Genomic DNA, 18,095 nt, shown 5'->3' with positions numbered 1-18,095 from the left:
ATTTTGGGGTGCAAGCATTAAGCCAGCGAGTAGCTTTTGACAGATATAATGCAGTGGGGTTTTGGGATGCAGACACCTACCTCAAGAGGTATGTGTTCCTGTCCGTCTCTCGCGTTCTGTCTGTGTCGGTCACAAGCGAAAGGCAGTTTTCATCACTGACAGTATTAGAGTTACTTAAAATGATAACCCAGTGTTTTACGGTCCCATGAGAAGAGATGTGATTTGGAAGCAACTCACTTAACTCTTAGGTGTCCAGAGCACACTGAACCAAACCTACTAAGAGCCTAGCTAATGGTGTATCCATGTTGATCAATGGTCTGATTGAAATAATGTAATTAATGCGTGAACTACAGATAGAACACCATTCACTGTGCGTGTCTGTATCAGATAAACAATTGCTATTTTTGAAAGGATTTAACAAACGGCAATAAAAATGGTCAATGAAAATAAAAAAGAAATTCACAGCATTTTATTTTTCAGACGCCTTCACGTAGATGGGGCTTACGATAAGTTATTATTATTGGTATTTATATAGCGCCAACTTATTCCGCAGCGCTTTACAATATTATAAAAGGGAAAAATTTAACAATAAACGAGACAGTTACAAAATAATACAGGAACAAGAGGTAGATGGGGACCCTGTTCAAACGAGCTTACTGTCTAGACGCCAGAGGAATGGGTTTACAGTCTAGAGTTTGTTTCTCGTCTTTTATTTTAAATGATTTACAGAACGGCATGGTGTGAATTTAGATGGCTGTGACTGGATGGATGACACACGGAGGATTTGATGAATGGAAAAATAAAGTGGTATCCCAGATGAAGCATTATGGGCACATGAAGTTATAGAGTTTATGTTGGAGTAGTCTGGTGAAATGGCAGCTATGATAGATTATATGATAGCCCATCACATAATCTATTATAATCTACAAACACAGTGGGGTTTGTTCATTGAACAGTGGGCTATGTCATGTTACGATATACAGTGCAGCAAATAGCAAAACACACAGCATAGCAAACATTCTCACTGGTAGCTAGAGAACGTGACACTGGACACACAAAGATACACACGATAAAGAACTGGGAAAGAAAGAATATAGAATGAATAAGAATGAATAAAGGGAGGGAAAGGAAAACAGACATTGCAACGAGGAGGAAAGAGGAGAGTGATGGATAAGACAGGGGGAGGGACAGAAATGAAAAGATGGAACAAGTGAGAGAAACAAAGCGCTAAAACGAAAGAGTGACGGAGGTGAAACCAGACAGAAAAAGGAAAAACTGAGAAATATGGAAGAGGGCATGAAAGAGAAAAAATGGAAATGATAGAAAGAAAAACAAACAAAAAAAAGAAACAAGAAGGGGAGCAAAGATATTGTACAAAAAGAAATAGTGCAGTGATAGAAACAGAAAGAATCATAGAAGGAAAGGGGGAAGGGAGAGAAAGGAGACATAGGAGTAAAGGGGACATGATGGCAAATAAAATGAAAAAATCACAATGAACAAATAGAACGAAAAAGAAGGTGAAAGAAAAAAAAAAAACCTGAAAGAACTAAGCTTTTCACAGAAAGAGGGAAAGGAAAACAGAACACAAGAAAATAACAGAAAGAGAAGATGAGGCAAAGTAACAAAAAGAAAGTTCATGACGAGTAAAAGAAAATGATGATAAAGAAGAGGAAGAAGGGGTAAACGACGGATGAACATGTAACGTGCTGGTCAGAGATCTGAACAGAACAGACACGTAAATAAGTGTTTGTTAAACAATAGCAGCAAGAATGGCGAATGCGTTGGTAGATAATCAGAGGTCAGAGACTACTATGAACTTCACTTCCAGGAATTGTTCTCTTCTGGTGGTTTGGGACAAGGGACACTAAAATCTGTGTTTTATTTCCATCTGTAGCCGTTTTTCCAAACAATACTCCACCCCACGAGTGGATGAGAAGCTTTCAATACTTGGATGTTGGGAAAGAACAAAAACAGGATAAAACAATCAGGTTCTGCTTAATTGCGGAGGATAATCCAGTTGGTTTAGGTTGTTTCTTACAGAGTAGAGAGATTATTTGGAAGATGGATAGAAGCAGGTTTTTAAGGTACTGTTCAATATTAATGGGTGTTTGGTCGATAAGTATTCGCATGATGGGGTAAGACTAAACACATATACCCCCCACAAAAAATGCAGAGTAATTCCTTAACATTTAAATTAGTGTAAAATATCTTTTCATGTGGTACGGCTTCCTTTAGATATAAGCTCACCCCGGGGGGGGGGGGGGGGGGGGGGAGTTTGTTTAGGAAACTTACTGAACAAACCTGGCTGCTTTGTCTCATTTGCCCTGCTAATGTCAGAGCCTTGATGACCGTGTGGCCAATTCTGAAAGCAGGTCTGGTGTCTGGTGGGATGGCCAATCGACCAAATAGGAGGCGACAATCAATGTAACTTTCCTCTGTCCTTCTTCCCCCATCTTTGAACCAATGAGGGTATTCCTGTCTCAGGAGACTGTTGCGGTTGCTGGCAGATCACTTGTTACCCAATACGGCTGCAAGCCCGGAAAAGGAGGCCACCAGACACCTTCTTAGGGAACCCCAACATTGATTACTCGAAAGAGTGAAAGTTGAAAAGTGTAATCTTACCCTGGATGCAGGTGACCCTTTACAATGCTGGAAACATATACCTTGCAAACAAACATAAAAAATAACCACATGGCAATAAGAGTCCAGTAGAGCTAGTGCGAGGCTGCCAACCCCAGTCTCTCTATCAATTTTTATGAGTACTGTTTGGCCCCATATAACCTATCTGGTAGACTGGTTGGCCCCCATAGTTTCTGTCTGTGACATTGACAGCTCTGGGGAACCCCCTCCAATACCACCATATAAGCTGCCCTGATACTAAATCATTGACAGCCACACTATTCAAGGATACTTGGATTTGGGACTCTTGCTGACTAGATATTCTGTAAAATCTAGAATGTAATGTGTACTTACCTCCAGGTCTCTGTTATAAGTACTCAAATACTTTACGTTTTTTTTTACTTGGTCTCTCACACTTGTTTGATTTCTCATGCCTGAATTTATATCTATGTGACACAAACATGCACCTTGCTTAGTTTGTAAGCCTTTTACTTGTGGACCCTCCAAGGATATTATTTTAGCAAATGATTTCACATAAAAAAAAACACAACACAACACACAACAAAAACTTTTAAAATTATTTTATAAAGCAGCAAAAAAGTTTTTTTTTTTTTTTTTTAAAGTCGAGGGGGCAACTACTGACTTTTTGAGAGGCCTAGCTGAACTGGCATCGGTACTTGATACCCAGAGCGCAGCGCCACTCCAGATTGTATAGCCAAGAGTGACATCGACTCTTTAATGGCACAGATCTCTCTTCTATTCGGTTACCAGGCAGCACTGTTTAAATGATATTTAAGCATATTTTAGGCGAGAGGACACCCACAAAAACGGTCCTCTTCATTGGTCTAAAGAATATCAAACAAAACAAGTGGGAGAAAAGGAATGTCGATAAGCAGAGAAGTTTGGAAGAGAAGTTTGGAAGTTATACATCATTTCTAATGGTCCACTTTTGAGAAAGCCTTCAGCAAAATGCATTAAGTGAGGACTTATTTTATCCACAGTTTGTTTATTTGTTTTTACTTATAGAGCTGTTGTTTCCAGCTTTGTATTGAATAAACCTACTTATACATCAATCACCTGTGGAGTACATCGTTCATACAGCCCTCATCATCCTTCCGGTTACAGCATACATCTCTAGGTGGGGATTGTTCCACCTCACGCTCTTCATACCAGAGCAGGACATTTCTCTAGGTGACGCAAGTAGGATATTTTCCTTCATCAATACCAATTGTATAGTTTACTTTCTAATCCCACAGGTAAGTTCTGTGAATACCTTCAACCCAACAATGCGGGGTATGAGTGGCTAACCCCCTCCTTAAAGAGGGAATGGAGCTTTGGGTTCAGAACATGAACTGGGGGGAAATAGTTTTGGCCTTCTTCTGCATTGCTACAGTCTGTATTTTAGAATAGCTGCACAGTTCCGATAGAAAAGTCTTGTTCTACTCAATGTTGATGGTGACAGGTAAACAAGCCATCCCCAGAATGAAGATCAGTTGGAGAAGGCTAGCTTTGCAGGACTGGAAGAAACAGCTGGCTCTGTCTACTTGAAGGCTTATCAAGTCCCATTAGCCCCAATGAGAAGTGACAGGTAAAAAATCAATAACAATTCTGGGAGACAGACACACTAATAAAACTCATTTAAGCGCCAGTTCACTGGCTTCTTCCCGACCTCCCGTATTTATACGTGAGAAGCGAGTAATCAACCTTTTAGGACAATCCTCAGAAACCTTGGGTAGCAAATTTGTGGAACACAGGCCTGTGTGAGGTCCTTTATTTATTTATTTATAGCTTTCCAAAGGGGTGTGCTCACTAAACCTCGATTTAGAGGGTTTTCTAAACTGTAGCAGTGTAGGAATCTCCACTGATCCAATGTATCCCAGTTCTGGGAAAGCACACTGAGTCTGTTGCTGTGTGTAGTATTTTAAAAACTAGTTTAAAAAAATAAATATATATATAAAAATCTGATGTCTATGTATCTACATTTTAATGACCCCATAGGCAGTGCTAAATGCTGGATAAAATCCACAATCGTATTCTTAATAAGGAGGTTATGAACTAAATGCTGTACAGCATAACAGAATATTCAACTAAAATGCTAAAATTTTTTGTAATTTAAACACATTCATTATAACTAGAACACCTCCGTGTGCACCAACTCATGGTGATAACTTAGGTATTTTATGGTTTAAAGAGATGTTAAGTACTCAGTGCATCTTCAACTCTGCGATCATTGAAATGACAGAGAGTTGATGTTGCACCTGTGAACACCCAACACTCGCTCCCGTTCACTTTACGACCTCTCTGGAGCAATGGGTCGAGTTTGCGAATTGCTCCTCTAGTAATCCAATGTGCTGTGCCGGAGAAGTCATCTCTGTCCATCAATTGTCACAGAGATATGCTCTTGGAAAACACCTTTATATAAACAATTCATATGCGAGGGAGGGATCTTTGCTTATAACGTTATTCTTCTAATATATTACACATATATAATATAATTTACATATGCAGTTTAATGTACTTTTTATTTTTTAACATGCATGTAGCATGAGAGATACTTTAGCTTATTTGATAGACTTCATGGGTACTGAAAACATGTAAAAAAGTACAGTATTACCAGTGGGATACACAGAAAATAAGAGATACTCAAATACACCTTTGTGAGTTACCCTTTACCCTCACATCAAAACAGAAATTACACACAGTATAAGGCGGAGTATCTTCTTATTGTAACAAGTAATAAGGTTAAGATCCTAGAGATAAAACAGAATAAAACACATAGTAGTGCAATATTGTCTGTGCAATATATAGGTGGAATATCACTCACAAAATGAGAGCCTATAAGTAAGGCTCAATGTTCCAGCATTGTGGGATATAGGTTCCCACTACCTTCTTTACACTGCCAGGAGATGGTAAGAAGTCCAATATTCTCTCCAAGGGAAGTATAAATATAAAGTGCTTTATTGAAATAAGTGCACAAATATAATAAATAGAAAATATAAAAAAAACGCAAGACCTTATAATTGAAGGTAAGTAGTAGAGATAGTCTCTGGTGTAGCAAAACGCGTTTTGCCTCGTTTAGAGGCTTCCTCAGTTGCTGTATGTCTCTTTCTGTAGGTGTCAGTTTTTATAATTCATATTTGGCGCCGTTTTTTCCCTGTCTTGGCGAACGGAGCGGTACTTCCGCTTTCGGCATTTGCGTTCCAACAGTGGAACGCATGATTTTGTCCTGGGTGACAAAAAGCATCACTTCCGTTTCTGGTATTCACGTTCCAACAGTGGAACGCATATGTTCTAATTCCGTTTCTCGAGTAGTGGAACACATCTGTGCGTTCCACTTAGATTCATCCAATATAATAGTTCATATGTACTCCAAAACTCATAGGTACAGCCTTTTGCTTGACATATGATATGTAAAATAGGAAGGAATATAAACATGTATTGGGGCTCTGCAGGGTGACAACATTTCATGGAGACTAGACAAATGCTATCGTTTTACATGTAGTGAAGCTACGTGCAAAAATGTGGTCCTTTGCAAACAAACTAAATTTATTTTACTTTGCTTCAAACTAAATTTTCCCATGTCTAGTTGTGACCCATGCAGACTGCTCTGGAATCTCACAGTGGGCAACTAAATTCTACCATGGAATCAATAAAGGGCATCCAAATTATGTCCAATTTGCCCTTTTCATTTAAAACCAATGCTTTCACAGCAGCAGTGGTTGAGAAAACTATTGGTGGCTCATCTTCAACAGCTAGTACTGACGTGGTGGGGCGTCTCCTGATGACGTCTGCTCATGTCCCCATCTTGATCAGCTGCCGTGCTATGGAGAGCAGGCAAGTGGTGCAAACCACCAATTGCAAAATGCACAAGGCTGCTTTGCAAACATGGAAATTAACAGCTGAAAAGGGAGCATGTGATCCCGGCCACCGTATAGCAGAACTATATAGAATGCACGGTATAGGAACACGGACCTGCACAAGATGTCTCTGTGGTATCCTTAGAAGCAACAGCTGTATTACAGGTGGGTTTGCTGTAACAAGGACAGTTGGGAGTTGTGATTGAATGTCCAACTATCATTCCATCATCTAAAATGCGTGCAGGTGACATTTGTGAGAAAGTATTTTCTTTGACCCTAATAATAGCCGATACCACGCACACACTATTAGATGGATAAGATAACATCAGTGAGAGCAGAGAAATATCAAGAGACAGAAATGTGGTTTTAATGTCTGCACAGTTCACAGTAACTTTTCATTTATTACAAAGACAGTCTAATGCTTCTCCTCTCACTCATGTAGAAGGGTATCCTTGACTTTACACTGTGCAGCAGAACATAAACCTTGTCCTGAATTAGGGTATTAAAAAAAGGGTTACTCTGATCATCATAACTACTCCAATCGGCTGTATTGGTTATGATACCCAGAGTACCCTTGTTCTGTTTCCTGATAAGGAAGCAGTCTTTTTGCTACAGATTGTCTTTTACCTGGCTCCTACCAGGCACCGAGCCTCCTTGTGAGCCAGGTGAACTCTCATTCCAGGCTTGGTTAATAATCACAGTAGGTGCTGCCTTTCATACTGTAACACTGCACATACAAGCTCTTTGTACCATGACCACTCCAAAGCATGGATGTGACCACTTCAGTTTGGAGTAACATGGTGTGAAAGTTTGCAGCGGGACTCCACAGCCAGCTTACGGTGGGTGTTAATGGTTTGGGCCCCATGGAGGGAGAGACAGGGTAATTTGACGTGCCACATATTGCACACTTTCTGGAAGAGGTATGTTTCAATGGAATAGTTTGAAATACATGGTCTTACCAGGGGCCTCACAATTTCTCCAGGTAGATACAAAACTAGAACTATTACCCTCAGCCATATGTGCGGTGACTATCCACTCTCTACATCAGTTTCAGAAACATCAATTAACCCCATGACCCGTATACACCTTCCTTAGTTACAGGGTTTGCCTTGTGACCAGTGTAGCATATCAGGCCTTAAAGTGTTCTGATTCTAATCTAGTAACTGAATCAGGAAACCCGAATGAACCCTGCGAAGGCATTACCTGTGAAATCTGGAGATTGACAAAGACCATTAGAGTATTGTCCATAGCATGAGGGCTTGATAAGGTAAAGTACCAGTAGAATGATCCAGAAGAGGGGATTGCCTAAAAAGGTCAAAAGAAGCACAGTAGTGAAACAAAGATTTGTTTAACCCCTTAAGGACCAAACTTCTGGAATAAAAGGCAATCATGACATGTCACACATGTCATGTGTCCTTAAGGGGTTAAAGGAAATCTCCATTCATCACAACAGCTCACTAATAAGAACGCCCTGGCGCTCTCCCTGGGAAATCAGTCAAATAATTTGAAATGGTGCGCTACAGCATGCTGTAAGGGTTATGGTGCTTGGAATGTTCACATATGTAGCAGACCTCTCCTACTCTGCCAGAGTATCGCAGCCAGGGATTTCCTTTCCCTTCTGTAAAAGCCCCACAAGTTATTATAACTCTTCCCCGTAATCATCAGCCAAGGCTTAATGCAGGGTAAGCAGACTTTATTGGTGACAAATGGCTTTTTATACAACCGCCCTTACCTTTGGAGTTCTCAAACTTTGCTTTGTGGTTATTGCAGATTATCTAAAGCTATTACAGGGAATTTAATCAACAGCTTTCCATTAGAACATTTTAATGCATTCTATATTGCGTAAAAATGGGCAAAACATTTTTAGTTACTTTTTCTACTTTTTTTGTTACAAGGGCAAAATTGGTGTTCTGTGGGGGGGGGGGGGGGGGGGGACGACGACTCAAAACAAGTTAATTTCACTTGAGAGAATACTCACACAAAAAAAAATTAATTGGTTACAGAAAGTATAATGACCACTTTAATGATTTGAAGTGGTCATGGGGCCAGACATCAGTATGTGCAGTGTCACGCTACAAAACTCTGCCTGTATACAGTTTAACCTTTCTGATGACAGAAGTGTTGATATCTTACAGCATTTGGAAGGGAATCATTAACAATAGTTCCAGGCTGGCTAATGTCAATTCTGTGCATATTACCATTGGCTGAGTGATCAGCTAACCCTCTAAGCCAATGAATGGCCTGCAGGATCAGCACCTAGCGTCTGCAGAAGTCGGATATTGTAAACCAGCTTGAGTAAGACCAAGCGCCATGTGGATCATTGTAAGAATGTTTCCCTTTATTCAGGGAACTGAAGCAGGGTACTCCTAACATCTTTAACACTACAATGATCTGTAGTGGTCATGGTTTTAGTTTGCAATATTTCCCCAATTTGCCTGTAAATCTCTAGAACAGTAAACATTTCCTGTTAAATTAACCCATTTTCTTCAGCAGCCTAACACCAGGTCAGATAAAATTCTTAAAACTATACAAGTTACATTTTTTTTTTAATTTTAAAATCCAACTGACACTTGGGAAAACAAAAAAAACACAAAGTCCACAACAAACAAAATAACTATTTTAAAGGCTGTGGTTGTAGATACAAGAACCCACCAATATAAATACATGACGGCGATAGAACTTTAGGGTGGAAAAAAAAAAAAACGAAAAAAAAAAAAAATAACAATTTTCTTAAAACATTGAGCTCTGAACTTGATAATTAACCAACCTTTTGATACTGAAGAGACCAAGCAGCTTTTTATTATTATTGAACCGGTCACGGTGTTAGAGCGGCGAAACGAAGCACGAAAGTGAAAAGCAATAGAAGAACGACGCAAGGTCTAAATGAGATCTGAGATCGAGCAATTGCATGATCAATAATGGTGAAATGGAGAAATCTGGCAGATCAATACGGCTGCACGTGACTTGCTTGTTATGCTTTCCCTGTCTGAGTGAGGAAGAAAACCTGAAAAGCCATAGAAAGAGGGGAAAAACAGCCATCGGCAAAGGACCTAGAGAAACAGAAGGTTTTAGGCCAGAGGTAAGAATCTTTCTTGCATAGTCAACAACTGATTAAATAGACTGTACACAATTGTATGCGTGCTTATTGCCTTTTTAAACCAAAGATTGAATGGTTTCGGCTCAAACAAGCTTACAATCCAACTTGCACAACTATTTTTGTATATAACATGAAACATGGTGGAACGTATTTATAGAGTTCTGCCCCAACCAGACAGCATCTGAAAACCTTTCAGCCGAACATAGCACCCCTATTAGGACAAATCAGAAAGACCATCGTCGAATAAATCAAGACCGTTTGCAGGACTTGTATAGTTTCATTCAGGAAAAATATATACTGTGTAAACCATGGGTGTAACTTCTGTCCTCCAAAAAAAAAAAAAACCCAAAAAACAGTTATTCAAGGAGTACGTTGTGAAATCGTTCTACTCCTAGAAGACCACATTAGGAGGCAACTTATAAGCACAATGCTAGCCCAGGTGATATCTGCGGAATTAATTAAAAGATCACTTACCTGCTTGTTGCACAGAATATGCTCCTTTTATACTCTGCCATGGGATATTAGCCTGGGAATTAGACTTAAAACCCAACATGACCAGGAAGGCTACATTAAAATCTCTGAAAGGATCGCATTTTCACTAGAATATTTGCCTATCCTGCTAACCCAGTAATTGCTTGGCACAGGCACCTTTGAAAGATGAATTTCTGAACATCTCTGAATATTCTATTCCAACACCAATACAAAAAAACTAAAACAAAAAAAACAAGCAAAACACATCACACAGGAAACATATTGAAAAGGGAGTTTTTATTTACTTTAATTCTTAAATTTGAGGTAAAATACTTTACTTACAAATTTCATACAAAATACAGAGCTATCACATACCCCTGGGAAAAATATGTATATTATACATATATTTCATTATATAACATTACATCATATATATAATATATATGCAAAACAAAAAAAGTTGTGTTTTGAAGACTTTATAGAAAATTGCGACATCTAAAAAGGCACTGCACTGATCAGCAAGTATACAAATTATGTACAAAACCCACTTGTGTCTAAGCGTGGGGCTAATTCATTAGTTAAAACCAAATGTCAAAATTCAAAACGCGGGAAGAGTCAAATGTAAAATATGCCCCATATTGTTTTTCAAATAAGTGGGAGAATTAAAACCTAGAACTCCAAGATAATAAAGGACAATCGACCACAGAGGAATCATTTCAAACACAGCTTTGGCTGCAGAAATGCAACTACTATTTTGTTCTAGATGTGAGCAGGTGATGGAGAACATCCTGCGTTGTGTTCTTCAGCCAAATACTGATCCCAGACATCATTAATACAGTAATGTCTAGTGGGCTGGAGGCACGCAGTGTAGCAGAGTACAAACACTCCAAGCCCCCACTTCAGATATCAGAGCATTAAGGAGCTGACAATATGTAAGACAGCATAAGATGCAATGATTGTATAGACCTTTGGATACTAACTGGTACTTGCAACACTATCAATACTTTTGATTTTGATTTTTTAGAACATCTTTTGCATTTCTATCCCATTAGTCTGTATGTGCATGTATGAGACGTCTGAGATGGTTGTGAAAGCAGAGTTGGTTCTCTGACACACAAGCCAGCAATAGGTGAAGTGCTTGTTTAGGGATAATACAGGGTTAATGCTTTATTCTAAAAATCCACCTTCATGCACCCACTCTTCTGCTGGCTTGGCCGAAAGCCCAATTAGTGTTTCTAAATAGGGGTACTGTTTGAGCCCCTGAGTTGGTGTTTAAATATTTGGCACACTTTGTTAATAAAAAATAACCCCCCCCCCCCCCCCCCACACCAAAGGGCAGCACAAAACTCTACATAAGCTGCATTACAAAAATAGTTGCAATAGCAAAGAGTGAACACTAGGGGATGCTCATCCAACACCACACAGCAACATTGACGCCAAGTGAAGTGCACTTATCTACAATTCTGCTTCCCTCCCTCCCATTAATAAAATATAGAAAGTTAACTTAATGTTAATATCAAATTTAACTAAAAAACACTTAATTATACAAACAGCAAGCCTATGCCTGGAGAAAAAGCAGCATCTACAAATACCTGGCACTTGGGAAGAGGGAATTCTGCATTTGAAGTAAACCGTGCAATCTTTGCGTCATGCAGACACAGGGCTTTGCAATCGGACGAGGAGGCCTTTCAGAGGAAGGCCTAAAAAGGCGATTTTGTAATGTTCCTGAGTATACACTTCATCCTTGTGAATGGATATCTAAGCTGACTGAAATATTAACAGTGCATAATCTAAATAAAAGGATTCAAAAGGGTCCAAATGCAGGGGATAAAAACACCCAAAACAATCTGTTTCATATGGTTAAATCAGCAGTAATACAAGAACCTCCTGCAAGACAAAGAGTGGATGTGAATTGGGAAACTGGCAGACAGAACCCTCTGAATTATCCACTCCCACCATAAACTGGGCTCAGGGGGGGACCTGCCATGTCTGGCTTGAACAATACACCCCCACATACAGCTGCCATAGGAGGATAGAAGGACAGGAGGACAATTAGAACGGGAAACCCTGAGGCTCACAAAACTGCTGGGAGAGAAAAACGCAAAAGTTACCGGAACTGGCTACAATAACGTGGGGTCTTTTCAAGGGAGTACTTAGCAGCAAGTCGTTTAAGGGAAAACAAAACTGAAAAAAAAAAAAACCCTGACAAAAAGTGGTTTTAGTATTTCAATATTATTTCCCCTTTCTGTTTCATCTTTCAAGATGACAATTCTATACTGAATATATTTTTAAAATCAGGTCCCATTAATACCATCAGCTGCTCATTTAAGCACGTTTTAAAATATATTGGTCGACCCAACATACCTGGCTATAAAATGTCCCCACCAAAGTACCCCCCCCCCCCCCCCCCCTCCAAAAAGAAACCCCAAACAAAATTAAAATGAGCTAGAGACCAGCCAGGAAAAGGCCAGCTGTATGCAGATTTACATTTATATCTATATATGTACATCTTCCTAAAACTGGCCGACTGCTCTGGAGAGATGCCAAACACAACATACAGTATTGTAAGTTCTTGGCTATATTACAGAAGGGAGACAAATTGCGGCCTCCCCAAGTAATGTCTGAGAAGGTGAAAATTTGCTGCCAGGAAAGAGGAGATGCAGTCCAATATGGGGGGGGGGGAGGGGGGGAGGTAAGAGAGTTAGGCACAGTTCCATTAAGCACTGCGCGGCCACTGTGGGATGTTACAATTGTGCTTACCCAATTTAAATGGAGAAATTGAAAACAGAATTACACCAATGACAGCCCGGCAAGTAGACAAACTCAAATAAAATATGAGACAAACATGCACAAAAATGTGTTCAAAACCATTTGTCCAATTAAAATTCCCACTGAATGCATCTTTTCTGACAGTTTTTTTCAGTTTTTCAACGGACCAAATTAAATCCCTTTAAAAAAGGATTTGAAGTAAGATTTGGTTTGATTCTCATTCAACAATTACCAGAAATATTATTTATACAAACAGCTGGAGAAAGGTAAGTGGCTGAAGGGGTTTTAACCCCTTCAGCCCAGCGGGAGTGGAGCCATAATGACCCTATAGTGCCAGGAAAACTTGTTTATATAGTGGTCCTTTAACTAAACAGAAGTGTTTATTTACTGAGAGGAGAATTCAAAGTGAATTTCAAACTGATGGTCAAAATAGGCCAAACAGAAAATACACATAATACTCAAAGTCAGCTATGCTTTCCGTTAAGAACCTAACTTCAAATTAATTTTAAATATTCACCTTCTTAATGTTATTAAAGTTGTTCTAGGACTTACAGTAGTCCCCATTGGAAATTGCCACCCCCCCAAAATACTTTGACTAGTTACAGTGGCTTCAAGCCATGCCTTCAAGCCCTGGATAGGAGAGTTGGGACTTACTCCATGGCTCTCATACCCAGGCATACCATGACGACATGCACGCATGCGCAGTACAGTCATCGGACATACAATCCTTAATGGATCTCCGCGCATGTACCTATGGTCCGTAAGGATGACGTCAAGCAAGGTGAAGAGGGCTGCAGCGCGGAGGGAGAAAACGCTACAGAGAAGGGGAGTGAAATAATTTTAACAAATATTACACTGCAGACATTAGGGGCCGCTAATTTGAATAGAGAAAAGGAGAATATGAAGTTAGCAATACAGATTTAGAGTGTCCCTTCAAATAACTCAGTTGAAAAATTCAGGTCAATAACAAGCTCTGGCTATGTTTTGCAACAATTGACTCATGCACTAGGAATTTAAACAAAAACGGAAATTGAACTCCTATACGGGGTTCCGTACACGGAAGAGACAGTCAGTGCTTCTACAAGATCATTGACCGGGCTGACTGCATTCTTGAATGTGACAAAGGGAAATTACAGAAGCTAAACAATACCATCACAAAAAAAAACCTGTCTCAGCAGGAAACTGGGCAGTAAAGTCACAAGCCATAGACAAACAAATGAATTAGCAGCAGTACAATCAAAGCACGCTATAGTAAGTTTAGCTATGTTTTTGGAATGGTGGGTCACAAAGTACCAGAAAATTAAATGTGCCTATAGCTAGTAATGGTGTGAGGAGATCCCCATCCTGTGTGTTTTAAAGGACCACTATAGGCACCCAGACCACTTCAGCTTAATGACGTGGTCTGGGTGCCAGGTACATCTAGGTTTAACCCTTTTTGCTGTAAACCGTTTCAGAGAAACTGCTATTTTACCTATGGGTTAATCCAGCCTCTAGTGGCAATCTCATTGACAGCCACTAGAGGCGCTTCAGACTGTGAATTTCACAGTGAGAAGACGCCAGCGTCCATAAGAAAACGTTGAGAATGCTTTCATATGAGACTGGCTGAATGCGCGCACGGCTCTTGCCACGCATGCGCATTCAGCCGATGACTGAAGAAAAGGGAGGAGAGTCCCAGCACCGAAAAATAGGTAAGGGTAGGTAAATAGGCAGGTAACCCCTTCCTCCCCCTTCAGCCCCACGGGAGTGGGACCCTGAGAGCACTATAGTGCCAGGAAACAGTGGTCCTTTAATCAATTATTTGCTAAACAAAACAGCTATAAAGCCCCCTGTGACAAGGACATAGAGGTGGAGAAGGTCCTATTTTATCAAACATTTGTCCACGTAATTGCATAAGGTACATGCCACCAGCAGAATGTGGCATAATGCATGACGCCACTATTCACCACATTTCTGGGTGTGAATAAATCAATGGCCTATGTGATAAGCTCAGAACCCAGAAACCTGAAAGGCAGGGGCCAGATTGGTGGAGCCTCTTCCTGGTGTGAAGGTATTTCTGCCGCTTGCCAGTATAAGCAGCAAGTTTTGCTTTTATATACATTTTTGTAGATTTGTTTTGCTGCTTAAACACCAGTGGATATAGTGATATTTTGAAAAGCAGGCCTGAGGTGCAATAGATTTATAAAGAAAACTGGAGAGAGAGGGAGCAAATATATACGTTCAGAAGGGTGAGAACGTGCTTCCCAAATTAGGATCAGACGGACAAAAATAATGTAGCTTTGGGGAAAGGACAAACTAAAGAAAGAATCTTCGGAAACTAATGGAATATATATATATATATACACACAATCACACGACAATCTTTTTAAACATATATATAGTGAAGTTTAAGAAGATTGTGATGACCAGGATATATGTGTAAATGTAGACAAAGGCCTAAATTAGATGTTTTAAACGTAAAAAACAACAAAACAAACAAACAAAAACCACTCCTGTGAGCATTTTACATAACACGGCATTCAAAGCGTTTGTTAAAACACTCACTTAATGTATGGAAAGGTTGTGTAAAGGTGTAGATCATGTTATGCTAGCAAAGCATCATTGGAGTTGTGCTTCTAATGGCTAGGGGAAATCTCTTTCGGGAACCTCTTTAGATGTATTTGTCATTTCACACAACCCTGCTGCTCCGGATATCACAATGTGTCCTGTAATTACCTCAACATTGCATGATCTGTGATGGGGCGTATCTCCAGCTACTGAATGCAGCCATTTTTAGATCAAATTGTAACAGGTAGCTAGAGGTCCTACACTGATCTAAATGAGAGGAAACCTCTCCGCAGGAAGCAGTCCGTGTCAGTAATTTTTACCAAGTCAACCTATCGGAACTTCTGCCTTTAAAAAAAATAAAGTGGGACAACATCATCCATCATGTTCAGAAAGCATTCTGGGGTTTACAGTCTCAACAAGCCAGACAGACGAGAAATACAACACTTAAAGCCCAAGGATAAAATCAATAACGTCAATGGCACAATATGACGAGAGGAGTGATTAACTATGTAACACAGGGTCAGGCGGTGTCTTTTGAGGTGTAAGTGATCTTGTTTTTTTGTTGGGAAGTGGAGAAACCCTGACGCATTATCTAAACCAGTGTCCTGAGTAGGGGAAGCTTTGATGAATTTTTTGGCAGACTCTTTTGATCAAGACCAAGGCATGCGTTTTAGATGGGGATAGACAGATCAGATGGCTAAATTATCTTTTATACAGCTTCACTGTATGGCCACTACCAGAACGTCCACCCAACGCTCTGAATACAATCCTCTAATTTTATAGTTCAATTTTAATAAACTATCGACTTATTACACAAAGCAAGGGGCAGCTGGCAACCTAATTTCAAGGCAAAAATAAATTACTAACCATGGGAAATGTATAGTTTAGTAAGTCGATCTCTTATGTCAAAGTTATGCAATGAAGGAATACGGTGTGTAGAGAATTATTGTTACACTTTGCTGGGGTACAGTTTACTACATATCACTGGCACCAATAGCAATCTGCTATAGCCATGCTATAGCCATTCCTGGCCTGCCCAGGTCACAAATTACCATACTGCCTCTATGCCAACACAGTGAAGATGTGACCACACTTCTTGGACACCTTCCCCTCACCTGAACAAGCCTGGCACTAGGAACAAGGACTTATCCTGGAATCAGCATCTGCTTCCTCCTATAAAAACTGCCTCCGGATCTCCAATCACTCTTGGGGGCCTAAATAACTGCAGGTATTGAGCACCGTCTGCCCCCCCCAAAACAGTACAACACGTGACACTATACCATAACATCACACAAACTACACGAGTCTCTGCCGGCAGGAATTTTTCCCATCAATGATCTATACACTTTTGCACAATTTGAGTGTTTATGATCTATAGTCCTGCTGTAAACAGTTTGTGACAGGAGCCATTAACGCATTTATCCTGCCAAAATCTATCACTTCACACAACCGCCTCAAGCCACTTCCAATTCCAATTTTGTCACAACCTGGTTCCACAACTTTTCTACCTGAATTTTTTTTTTTTTTTTTTTTAAATCTACAAAAGCATTATAAATGTGTATATATAAACACTTCCCGGATGAGATTTCATGCTTAAGTGTTCAAAAAAAGTCAAATCAAAGCCTATTCAAGAATGAAGGAATGTCAATGTAAGAATACATTTTCCAATATGGACTACATCATTTTAAAGGGTTAAAAAGTAGGGGAGCATAGTATATTTGAATGTCATATGGAATTAAACAGGTTTCAGGCAAACTAATCAGTGGGTTCATTTTAGCATTTGTTGGGAGATTTTCTTTAACTGTTAGAACTACATTTTCAAATTCTGCTGTCAAATATCTTTATGGAGTCGATTCCTTGCTCTAAAAATAAAATGGCGAAAGGGCAAAGATGGATTACTGGGGATAACAGGCAATTGGGATCAACCACAAAGCCACGAGATGGACAAGTACTGCACCATTAAGCGGGCAATAGTTCCCTCTGCTACAACGTTCAATAAAACTACTTACAACATCAACTCCGGTTTCTCCTCCATCCCCCTCCAATCCCCCCCCCCCCCCCCCCCCCCAATATTGGCGAGAGTGATGGAAATGAATTTCCACCATTACCATTTTGTCTTGCCATTTGAATTGTGCCAACTTTGAATTCACAACCTGGGAAATGTAAAGGTTGGATGACAAAAGTGAACAAATCAAACTCCCCAAAAAAATATTGCACCACTCTAATCCATTTACTTGAGGGCGGATTTTTTTTTTTTTTTAATTTGTTTTGTTGTTGTGAGTACTCAATACAAAGACTTCCACAAATTCAAGTTACTATAAAAAATAATAATAATGTAGCCACAATCATTGCTAGGAATGTCACACACGTCAGAAGGAAACGCAAGCAGACTTCTGCTAATAAGGGTACATGACAGAAGGGGAAGGCAAGCAGATCGTTGATTTCATTCCCCCTGCCTTCCTTCTTTGTTGAGCCCTACTTCCTGTACCTCTTAAAACCTCAAGTTGCACATCCTGATATTCGGCTGTTCGGAATCATTACTCAGATAAAGCATTTTTGGTAATTACACCAAGTTGGTTTCATTAAAAATACACAAAACAGGCAGCAAATACAGAAAAATAGAGATTTTTGTTATCCAACTGCACAAAAATAAGTGCTCTGTTTCAACAAGAGAATTTGTTTTTTTAGTAAAAAAAAAATCACTAGAACTTTTTTTCCCATCAACAATGCAGTATAAA

Source organism: Pelobates fuscus, chromosome 13 (genome assembly GCF_036172605.1).
Source record: "Pelobates fuscus isolate aPelFus1 chromosome 13, aPelFus1.pri, whole genome shotgun sequence".
NCBI lineage: Eukaryota > Metazoa > Chordata > Amphibia > Anura > Pelobatidae > Pelobates > Pelobates fuscus.
The sequence above is the reverse complement of the archived record's forward strand: the minus strand, read 5'-3'. Positions refer to the sequence as shown.